The following is an 11,703-nucleotide window of genomic DNA, read 5'->3' on the forward strand; positions in this document are numbered from 1 at the left end:
ATATATATATATGAAAATGATGAGCTTCAAGACTGGAAAATGGCTATTACTGAGTTAGCACAGTAATAAAAAACCCATACGAAGTTATACCACCATGAAATTTTAGGACACCAGACAATATTCTAAAAGTTACCAAACGGAAAAGGATTGAAATTAATATTAGCCTTAGATTCTCAACATCAGCCAGGTGCAGTGGCTCAGGCCTGTAACTCCCACACTTTAGAAGGCCAAGGCAGGAAGAGTTTAAATGGCACCCCTAGTCAATCATTTGTAGGGTCTGTTCTCATTGAATACCCCCCATGGCTGCCAGAAGGGCTGTCTTAACCTTATCATCCCAATCCCAGGTAGCCCCCATTTACATCGACCAGTACAACGGTTTTGTCATTTGAGCTAAATGGGGCATGAACGCCCGCCAATACCCCAGGAGGCCCACAAAGGTCTGCAGCTGCCTCACCATAGTGGGCTGGGATATGCCTGAATTTTGTCTATGACGACCTCTGGTATGGCTTTTGTCTTACCCGACCAGATAACTCCCAAGAATTTGGCAGACAGTCCAGGTCCTTGGACCTTGGATTCATTGACAGCCCAACCTCATGCTGCCAAATGTTGCAAGAGGGGCACCACCGCTTCTAAATCTGCAAGAGAATCAGAGGTTAACATAATATCAATGTAATGGAGTAGGCGGATCCCCTTTGGACATTTCCAGGCGGCTAAATCCATAGCAACGAGACCATGACATGGTAGAACTACGCACATAGCCCTGTGGCAACACTGAAAGTCCATTGTCGCCCTTCCCATGTGAAACCAAACTGTTCCTGGCTCTCTGGAGCAATATCATTTGAAAAGAATGCATTAGCCAAGTCCACTGCATAATGGTATTGTCCCAATTCCATTGTCAAGTGGTCTGTCAAATCCGTGATTGACGGGACAGCTGCATGTAAAGGGGTTGTTACTTTATTTAGTTCTCGATAGTCCACTGTCATCTGCCAAGTCCCAACAGGCCTTCTGACTGGCCATACCAGAGAATTGTAGGGGCTGTGGGTGCCATGCACTATCTGCACCTCCTCTAGCTTTTTTTTTTTTTTTTTTTTGAGACGGAGTCTGGCTCTGTCGCCCAGGCTGGAGTGCAGTGGCGCGATCTCGGCTCACTACAAGCTCTGCCTCCTGGGTTCACGCTATTCTCCTGCCTCAGGCTCCCGAGTAACTGGGACTGTAGGCGCCCGCCACCACGCCCAGCTAATTTTTTGTATTTTTAGTAGAGACGGGGTTGCACCGTGCTAGCCAGGATGGTCTCAATCTCCTGACCTCGTGATTCGCCCACCTTGGCCTCCCAAAGTGCTGGGATTACAGGCATGAACCACCACAACTGGCCCTCCTCTAGCTTCTTAATAGTCTCGGTTATCTCCGTATGCCCTCCTGGCAAGCAGTATTGATAAGTGGAGGTAACCCATCGGGGTTGTGGCAGAACCTGGGCAGGTGATGTGTATGTCCCAATAGTACCGGCTTTCCTACATGTACTCGGAGTCTGAATTCTCCGGCTGTGGTGTGTAAGTTAAGACCGTGCAAAATATCCATCCCCAGAGTGTATTCCAGTATGGGAGACATATACACAGTGTATAAACGGGGAGCCAAGCAGCCAATGCCGAGGTGCAAAGATACAGGTTTTACTTTCACTGACTGGCCTCCGTAACCACCTACGTATGCAGCCTTGCCTAAACACTTATCCCGGTTCCCAAAGATGAGGCTACAATTTGTGCCAGTATCTACCAGCACCAACACCTTCCGTACATTGGTGGAGTACCAGTGGATTGCCAATTCCACATGTGGCCTCCAATCTCTGGTGTCCTGCCAAGCCGGGCACCTTGGCCAGTTCCCTAATCAAACACAAAAGGCTTTATTCCTCCATCCATCTGCAAGTAATCTTTGAGCTGGAGTGTCCGGCAGGACTGGGTTGAGCAGCATCATCCTGCCCGCCTTGGGCATTTTCTGGAATTGCTGCTCCAGGGACAATTGCTTCCACAAAGTTAACAGCACCTCATTGGGTTGCCTGTCAATTTTGTCTCAGGCAACCCCAGCCAATAACAGATCAATTCACATCTGCATGGGGGTCACCCGCTGGGGCCCCTTTTTGTCCTGTCGGGTGGCTCCCTATGGGAGGGATACCTTCCCCTTCTTTATGGCACAGACTCCCTGCTCACACTGCTGGCTTTCTGCTTCCCCAAGGGCTGCCATGGCAGTATCACCTTAGGTATGGTGGTCACCTTATGCCCCATGTACAGAGAAGGACAACAGCCAGAGAGCTAAAACCACTCAAGGATGCAGAGCCCAACACAAGGTCCCTCATGTGGGAGGTAAAGCGTTCATCATCTGGCCCTTGGGTATTCAAATCAAACATAGCCTGCCACATACCCATCTTCCGAATTACCTCCACCAGCTCTGCATGTGGTTGCCATTTACTCACAGTTTTTGATATTTCTCTGGCATCGTTCCACCCTGTCCATATGGCTGCCATCAGCCATTCAATCAGGATGCGGTCACCTTTCCCTTGTGCCAACTGCCTGCTCACCTGCAACCACTGACAGAGGGAGGGGTGAGCTGTGACAGAAGCCAACTTTTCCATCTCAGCAGTGGAACCGGAAATACTGTCAGCTCCTTTGTCCCAGAGGTGGAGCATCCAGGCAGATAGGGGCTCCTGCTACTTGCCTAACTCCCGCAACTCAGTGGGGGTGTAGGCACTATATGAAGTGTGCTCCACCACAGTAGGGGGTCCCTGGGCCTGCCCTTGGGGCCCAAGTGGCTGTTCATGCTCTATTTTCTGGCAGACAACAGGGTGAGCCTGCAGCAGGGGTTCTTCCTCCTGGGTATCAGATCGAATGGGAGTTTCTGGCCAGGAAGGCAGGCTCAAGCCTGCACTTATGGCAGTTCCCAATTCTCGTTCCAAGCTGTGTATCTGGGCCTCCAGGCACTCAGCTAGCACCTGGAGGTTCCTTACCTGTGCTGCATCCCGCGGGGACTGGGCATGCACTTTCCACAGCATAGTCAAAAATGCCCATCCGACTCTGCTAGCAAAGGCACGCTCCTTGGTGCTGTATGCTTCCAGGTGCTTCAGCGCCTTCTCCATGCTCACGGGGGACATGTCCACCTCCACCCCTGTTTCTACCAGGGCCCATCTGAGCAACACAGCTGCCACTAGGTACCACAACCCATGTTGGAGCCACATGGCCAACCAGGGATCATCAGGTGCTGAGAACTCACTCACTTCAGTATCCTGCCAGTTACGCCAATTGTCAGGGTCCAACCCGAGCTGGGGTCCGAGGGGAGTTGGTGGATGGGTGGCAAGTAGTTGAAAGAACACTTGGGGGTCTGGAGGCAGGTGGGACATGGCTTTATTATGTGCCCCCTCTCACAGTGTCAATGATACATTTATGCACCTCAGAGCCAGGTGATGAGCTCACTTATAACATGGTTACATAACTGTGATTATATAATGCACAGGATTGTGCACCTGCACTCCAATCCCGCTGTGTCATGCTGCACCAGATGTTTACCTAAGCCTACTCTTGACTGCCCTGCAGCCATTTTCCTTGCATATATATACCATGGAATACTATGCAGCCATAAAAAAGAATGAAATCATGTCCTTTGCAGCAACATGGATGAAGCTGGAGGTCACTATCTGAAGTGAATTAATGTAGAAACAGAAAACCAAACACTCCATGTTCTCACTTATAAGTGGGAGCGAAACATTGGGTACTCATGGAAATAATGACGGCAACAATAGAAACTGGGAACTACTGGGGGAAGTTTGAGAGACTAACCATTAGGTACTATGCTCAGTACCTGGATGATGGAATCATTCATACCCCAAACCTCAGCAATGTGCAATATACCAGGTAACAAAGCTGCATATGTACTCCCAATCTAAAATAAAAGTTGAGAAAAAAAGAAAATTTGATTTTGTGCATTCTATCTTATGCTCGGTTTTGGTCTGAGTTTTGTTGTTGTTGTTGTTTATTTTATTTTATTTTATTTTGAGACAGGGTCTCTAAAAAAGGCCCAAGCTGGTTTCAAACTCCTGGGTTCAAGCAATCCTGCCTCACCCAACATGCTGGGATTACAGGTGTGAGCCACCGCCCCCAGCCAAGTTGTTTTTTATATGAGACAATTTGGTAAGGGATCAAAAGATGAAAATACAGAAATAAATGGCATATAAATTTTGCATAACAAATAGAAGCTTCTAGTACTGATGATGGCAGCTCAAGAAATGGACTTTGCTTTGGAAGGAACACAGTAGTCCACAGCTTTCCTTCCTGTGCTTGCAGGAAACTGCTACTTGAAAAAGATGAAACATCTTTAGATAGGTTTCTCAAAAAGTAGTCAAGTGCCCTTAAGTAAGTACTTCCATTAATCTCAAGATGCCTTTGAAAATTACCAAAAGAAGGCCGGGTGCGGTGGCTCAAGCCTGTAATCCCAGCACTTTGGGAGGCCGAGGCGGGCGGATCACAAGGTCAGGAGATCGAGACCATCCTGGCTAACATGGTGAAACCCCGTCTCTACTAAAAAATACAAAAAACTAGCCGGGTGAGGTGGTGGGCGCCTGTAGTCCCAGCTACTCGGGAGGCTGAGGCAGGAGAATGGCATGAACCCGGGAGGCGGAGCTTGCAGTGAGCTGAGATCCAGCCACTGCACTCCAGCCTGGGCCACAGAGCGAGACTCCGTCTCAAAAAAAAAAAAAAAAAAAGAAAATTACCGAAAGAAGTTCTGATTTCTATGGCTTCAGTGCTTTCTCACCTGATTTGTTGCAATACAAATAATACAAGGGTTAAAAAGTAGGGACTTTGCATCTTTCTGAATTCCAGAGTAAATAAGTGGTCTTTGAAGAGGTTTTCAAATACAGGTAGGTTAACTACCATTTAAGGCAAAGTCTTTAGTTACATTGCAAACATAAACTAAATACTTAGGAGGGTAATATTTTGGATTCTTCCTGGCTATCACTCATCAGTTAGGCCCAAGCTGGTTTCAAACTCCTGGGTTCAAGCAATCCTGCCTCACCAAATCCTGCCTCACCCTAGTGACTCTAGGGTCTTTTAGAGTTTGGTTTGGCTGGATGTGGTGGCTCACACCTATAATCTCAGCATGCTGGGAGGCCAAGGTGGTAGGATCGCTTGAACCTAGGAGTTCGAGAGACCAACCTGAGCAACATAGTGAGACTCCATCTCTACAACATAAAAAATTAAAATAAATAAATTAGCCAAGCATGGTGGCATGCACCTGTAGTCCCAGCTACTTGGGAGGCTGAGGTAGGAAGATGATTTGACTCCAGGGAGTTGAGGCTGCAGTGAGCCATGATCATGCCACTGCACTCCAGCCTGGGCAACAGAGCAAGACCCTGTCTCAAAAAATAAAAAATACAATGCCAAATGTTGCATGGGACACACTTATACTAAAAGAAAATTAAATTAAATTTAAAAATTGTTTAGCTCAAATTCAAATGTAATGGAGTGTCCTGTGTATTTTTTCTGTCGATTCTAGAGACAGTTGTGGGATGGTGCAGCCAAAGCTGCCTTGGAGGCAGCTGCAGGTGGGACACATGAGGGGCAGCTGGGGCAGGTCCTGGGGACCACTGAGGTGAGCACTGCTAGGGCTTCTGTACACTGATCTATTGGCTCCCACACTGAGTATGAGAAGAGAACCAGAGCCCATGAAGCAAGTGCCTTCCTTCCACTATCACTGCATTGTTCCCCAAGTGCCCTCTATTGACAAAGCCTAACACTGAGCCAACAAAGGAAAAATGTTTCACAAAAAAAGTGAATTGGGAGCTGAGAGACTCCCTTCTCAGGGTCTTGCACAAGAACAGTTTTTCCCTATTTTGTGCTTTCAAGTCTCCACTTAAGTCACTTCCTTTAAGAGGCCTTCCTTTCTTCACCCCACAATCTAAATCACTAACTTCTCACTCCATCTTATACTTCTCCTTTATAGTATTTGTCATAATTTTTAATTCTATTTAATTATACATGTAGTTGTTTATTTAAAACCTGTCCTGCCCACTAAACTAAAGTACTGATGACAATTTACTTTTTTTTCTCTCTCTCTCTTTGAGACAGAATCCTGCTCTGTCTCCCAGGCCTCCCAAAGTGCTGGGATTACAGGCGTGAGCCACCATGTCCGGCAACTCAGGCCATTTTTGCATCCATGACCAGTATTCAGAAATAGTACTCTCTCAGGCCAGAAAGTCAAGACCAGCATTGGAACTGTGTCAGCAGTAAGATCTGCCAGAATCACTCGAGCCCCAAGGCAGATCCCGAGTTTTACAGCCGCTAGGTCGGCGTAGGTTCTACCACCGCATTCCCCTAGAGTCTCAGCGGTCTCTGAAGGAGAAAACTACAACTCCCATAAGACAACGCGAACTCAGATGGGCGGCTACTTGCCGCTCGTGGGCGGCTGTGACCAATAACGATTGTCGTTACAGCGAACAATTTCGCCCCGTTTGTAAAAGGCCGCGGCAGGCGAAAAGAGAAGCGGTGAGGGCGGTCGTCAGCGAAGTGCCCCGGGACTCGTGGGGGGGGCGCAGGACAGGTAAGGGGGTCGTGTTGGAGCGAGGACAGGGACTGCGGTGGGGCAGGGGTGTAGAGCTGGGGTTCCCAGCGGAGAGCAAGTCCAAGGAGCAGGTGCCGGCGAGGTGATGCTTCTGCCTGGGCCTACTTGCGACCGGAAGTGAGCGCTCGCGCGGGGAGGATGCCGGGAAGCAGGTCCCAGGGGATATGTGTGTGTGTCGCTGCAGGCCCATCCCGGAAGCCGGCCGTGAGGTGAGAGTCTAGGAGGTCGGGCGGCCGCTCCGTGACTGCAGGGCCCCGACGGCCTTCCTCCGCTGTTCCGAGGCCGTTCAGGGCTGATGTGCCCCAGCCTCCCAGTTGTGGTTTGGCAAGCCATCCAGCAGACTACAAACCCACGTTTGTGAGTTATCTGCTGGCTGTGACACTTCTATCAAATCTGAGTAACAGTTTCCTCATCTCTAAGATGGGTAGCATAGTATCTACCTCACAGGGTCGTGTGGGCAGTACACGAGTAAATGCATAGAAAGGGTTTAACACGCAGTGTACTCAGCTAGTTTTATTATTTATCCGTGATGATCATTCGTTCTCTTCCCCAACTGTGCTTCACAAGCATGAAACAGCATCCACCAAACATTTAGGTCTGGGTAGTGGTTGGATGGAAACCCACCGCGGGTTAATGCTTCCAACACCAGTCCCTTGACACTCCCGCCAAGGAGGCTGATTTGTAAACTTGCCGAGAAGAGACTACCCAGGAGATCTTTCAGGTTTCAAATACAAGTTCTTTACAAGTTGTGTTAATTATTAGTATATGCTTTCGATATAGAGTCTCTAGGAAGTAATACTAGTACATGTTTTAAAATTCAAATACTGCCAAACAGTGAAATGTAAGTCTCCCTCCTAACTTCTATTTCCCAAATCCCATGTCGTTTCTTCTGAGGCAACAGACGTTGTATGTGTGTGTATAGATAACTACATACGTGTGTCTCTGGTCGTTTTTTTTTTTCTTTTAAAAGGAAGAGTAAAACCAAGAATAGCATATTACAAAGTGCTGCACTTTTCACTCCACACTGTATCTTTTTTTTTTTTTAAGAGACAGGGTCTCACTATGTTGCCCAGGCTGGTCTTGAACTCCTGAGCTCAGTGACCCTCCTGCTTCAGCCTCCCAAAGTGCTGGGATTACAGGCGTGAGCCACTACATCCAGCTACTCAGGCCATTTTTTTTTTTTTTTTTGAGATGGAGTTTCTCTCTGTTGCCCGGCTAAAGTGCAATGGCACAATCTTGGCTCACCACAACGTCTGCCTCCCGGGTTCAAGCGATCCTCCTGCCTCAGCCTCCGGAGTAGCTGGGATTACAGGCGCCCTCCACCACGTCCGGCTCATATTGTATTTTTAGTAGAGACAGGGTTTATCCATGTTGGTCAGGCTGGTCGGGAACTCCCGACCTCGGGTGATCTGCCCGCCTCGGCTCCCTAAGTGCTGGGATTACAGACGTGAGCCACTGTGCTAGGCCATGTCATTTTTTTTTAAATAGCTGTAAAAATATTTTATTTTCTGGAAAGTATTCCATTATATAGGTATGCCATAATTAATTTTTTTTTTTTTTTTTTTTTGAGACGGAGTCTCGCTCTGTCGCCCGGGCTGGAGTGCAGTGGCCGGGTCCTGGTTCCCTGCAAGCTTCGTCTCCCGGGTTCACGCCATTCTCCTGCCTCAGCCTCCCGGGTAGCTGGGACTACAGGCGCCCGCCACCTCGCCCGGGTAGTTTTTTGTATTTTTTAGTAGAGATGGGGTTTCACCGTGTTAGCCAGGATGGTCTCGATCTCCTGACCTTGTGATCCGCCCGTCTCGGCCTCCCAAAGTGCTGGGATTACAGGCTTGAGCCACCGCGCCCGGCCTACCATAATTAATTACACCAGTATCTTCTTGAGGGACATCAGGTTGTTTCTTATATTTTGCTGTTACAAAGATGCTTCATTGAGTTGCCTTATAATTTCCCTCATTTCACACATGTGGGAGTCTGTAAAATAAATTCTTAGTGTAATTGCTGGGTCAGAATATCAGATCAAAATATACTGATTCCAAATATGCAAGGAAGATATCAGACAAGCCCAAATTGAGGGACATTTTATAAAATATTGGACTCTTCAAAACTATCAAGATTAGGAAAAAGAAAGACAAACTCATGGACTCGAGGAGACTAAGGAGACATGATGACTAAATGCAATGCAGTATCTTGGATTGGATCCAGAAACAGAAAAAAGGGACAAAGTCTAGAGTTTAGTTAATAATAATGTGGCAATGTTGGTCCCTTGGTTTTGACAAATGTCCCATGTTAATATATGATGTTAACATCGGGAAATTGGGTGAGGGGTGTTTGGGAACTGTGTTCTATCTGCCACTTTTCTGAAGATCTAAAATTATTCTAAAAGGTTTATTCTTTTTTAAAAGGGAGATTGAGGCCGGGCGTGGTGGCTCATGCCTGTAATCCCAGCACTTCGGGAGGCCAAGACAGGCAAATCACTTGAGGTCAGGAGTTCAAGACCAGCCTGGCCAACATGGCGAAACCCTGTCTTAACTGAAAATACAAAAAAATTAACCAGGCTTGGTGGTGGATGCCTGTAATCCCAGCTTCTTAGGAGGCTGAGGCAGGAGAACTGCTTGAACCTGGGAGGCGGAGGTTGCAGTGAGCCAAGATCACGCCACTGCACTCCAGCCTGGGCGACAGAGCAAGACTCTTTTGAAAAATAAATAAAATAAAAAGGAGCATTAGTGGACAACTGGTAAAATCTGAATAAAGCCTGTAGTAGAGTTAATAGTGTTGTACCAATGTTAAGACCTTATTTTTGAGAAATGCCCCACAGTTATGTGAGATGTTAACATTTGGGGAATCTGTGTGAAGGGTAGGTAGGAAGTCTCTGTACTATCTTTAGCTTTCCTATAAAAGCTAAAATTTAGCTGGGCACGGTGGCTCATGCCTGTAATCCCAGAGCTTTGGGAGGCCAGGGCAGGTGGATCATCTGAGGTCAGGAGTTCGAGACCAGCCTGGCCAACATGGTGAAACCCCGTCTCTACTAAAAATACAAAAATTAGCCAGGTGTGTTGGTACACGCCTGTAGTCTCAGCTAATCGGGAGGCTGAGGCAGGAGAATTGCTTGAACCCGGGAGGCGGAGGTTGCAGTGAGCCGAGATCATGCCACTGTACTCCAGCCTGGGTGACAAAGTGAGACTCTGTCTCAATTTTTTAAAAAAGCTAAAATATAATAAATGTGTTGAAATAAATCTTCTAAAATTATTCCAAAATTGAAAGCATTTTTAAGAAAGAAATATGCATATATAATGTTAAAGATACTCACAAATCGCCCTCTGAAGGGCATAATCAAAAAGTAAAAGAAAAGACACGGTACGGTGGCTCACTCCTGTAATCCCAGCACTTTGAGAGGCTGAGGCAGGCGGATCACTTGAGATCAGGAGTTTGACACCAGCCTGGACAACATGGTGAAACCCTGTCGCTACTAAAAATACAAAAAAGTTAGCTGGGCATGGTGGCAGGTGCCTGTAATCCCAGCTACTCGGGAGGCTGAGGCAGGAGAATCGCTTGAACCCGGGAGGCGGAGGTTGCAGTGAGCTGAGATCGCTTCATTGCACTCCAGCCTGGGCAAAAAGAGCGAAAAAAAGTAAAAGATAAAAGAGTGGAATTCCTATGTTGATGCTACAGCTATTCCTATGCTAAAGCTATAGCACCAACAGCTGGCACACCACCTCCTCCCTTAATGACAGGTTTTTTTCCACTTTGATGATATGTTAAATCATCATTAGCAACATAATTTTTAAATTAATTTTTTCTAAGCTCTTTCATATATTATAAATTGTATATATATGTGTGTATATATACATGTATATATGTATACATATATACATGTATATATACACACAGACACATATATACATATGTCATGTTGTCATTTTGCAAATGAAAAAATCCTGAAGCTCAGAAGTTAAAGGACTTGGTCACAGAGATAATTCATGGTTAAGAGCAAACTGATCCTTCGTGTTTTGACTTTGGAACAATATTCTAAGAATCCCTGTGGGACTGAATGAGACTACCTACTAAAGAAGTTCATTGAGCTGGGAAGGAATGCTGTGTGAACAGGCTAATGACTCTACATCAGTGGCTTTTAACTGGGGCAGTTTTGCCTCCAGAGGACATTTGGCATTATCTGGAGACTTTTTCTTTTTTCTTTTTTTTTTTTTACAATTAGGGATGGGACTTGCTACTGGGATCTAGTGGGTAGAAACCAGGGATACTGTTAAACATTCTACAATGCATAGGATAGCCCCCACAACAAAGAATTATCCAGCCCTAAATGTCAGCAGTGCCAAGGTGGAGAAACCGTGCTATGCATCTTATTTCACAAAGCACTTATTTTCTTTAAATTTGTGTATGTGTGTGTGTGTGTGAGACAAAGTCTCACTCTGTTGCCCAGGCTGGAGTGCAGTGGTGCAATCTTGGCTCACTGCAACCTCTGCCTCCTGCATTCAAGCAATTCTCATGCCTCAGCCCCCTGAGTAGCTAGGGTTATAGACAAGTGCCACCATGCCTGCCTAATTTTTATTTTTAGTAGACACAGGGTTTCATCATGTTGGCTAGGCTGGTCTCGAATTCCTGGCCTCAAGTATCCCTCCTGCCTCGGCCTCCCAAAGTGCTGGCAATTACAGGTGTGAGCCACTGTGCCTAGTCTTCTTTTTAAAACTTTTTTTGTGAGACGGAGTTTCACTCTTGTCGCCCGCGCTGGAGTGCAACAGCATGATCTCAGCTCACTGCAACCTCTGCCTCCCAGGTTCAGGCAATTCCCCTGCCTCAGCCTCTGGAGTAGCTGAGATTACAGACGTGCACCACCACACCCAGATAATTTTTTTTTTTTTTTTTTGTATTATTAGTAGACACGGGGTTTTACCATGTTGGCCAGGCTAGTCTTGAACTCCTGACCTCAGGTGTTCCACCCGCCTCAGCCTCCCAAAGTTGTGGGATTACAGGCATGGGCCACTGCGCCCAGCCTAAAACATTTTTTAAGAAGAATAGGCCGGGCGCGGTGGCTCAAGCCTGTAATCCTAGCACTTTGGGAGGCCGAGACGGGCGGATCACGAGGTCAGG

At 46.9% G+C, this 11,703-nt stretch overlaps 1 protein-coding gene across 4 annotated transcripts in view; it reads left to right on the plus strand.

The window, feature by feature from the left end:
- Positions 1-6,467: 6,467 nt before the first annotated feature.
- The window catches only part of CUNH2orf42 (chromosome unknown C2orf42 homolog), a 53,680-nt gene continuing 48,444 nt past the window's right edge, over positions 6,468-11,703 (plus strand). Inside the window, exons 1-2 of one of the 4 annotated variants that reach the window (XM_017853782.1) lie at positions 6,493-6,576; positions 6,782-6,806. The gene's annotated coding sequence lies outside the window, so the exon portion shown is untranslated. Of the gene's footprint in view, positions 6,955-11,703 lie in introns of all 4 variants that reach the window. The other 3 variants (XM_017853779.1, XM_017853781.1, XM_017853780.1) reach the window with 3 other exon arrangements.

This window comes from Rhinopithecus bieti, unplaced genomic scaffold, assembly GCF_001698545.2.
Source record: "Rhinopithecus bieti isolate Rb0 unplaced genomic scaffold, ASM169854v2 scaffold_36315, whole genome shotgun sequence".
NCBI lineage: Eukaryota > Metazoa > Chordata > Mammalia > Primates > Cercopithecidae > Rhinopithecus > Rhinopithecus bieti.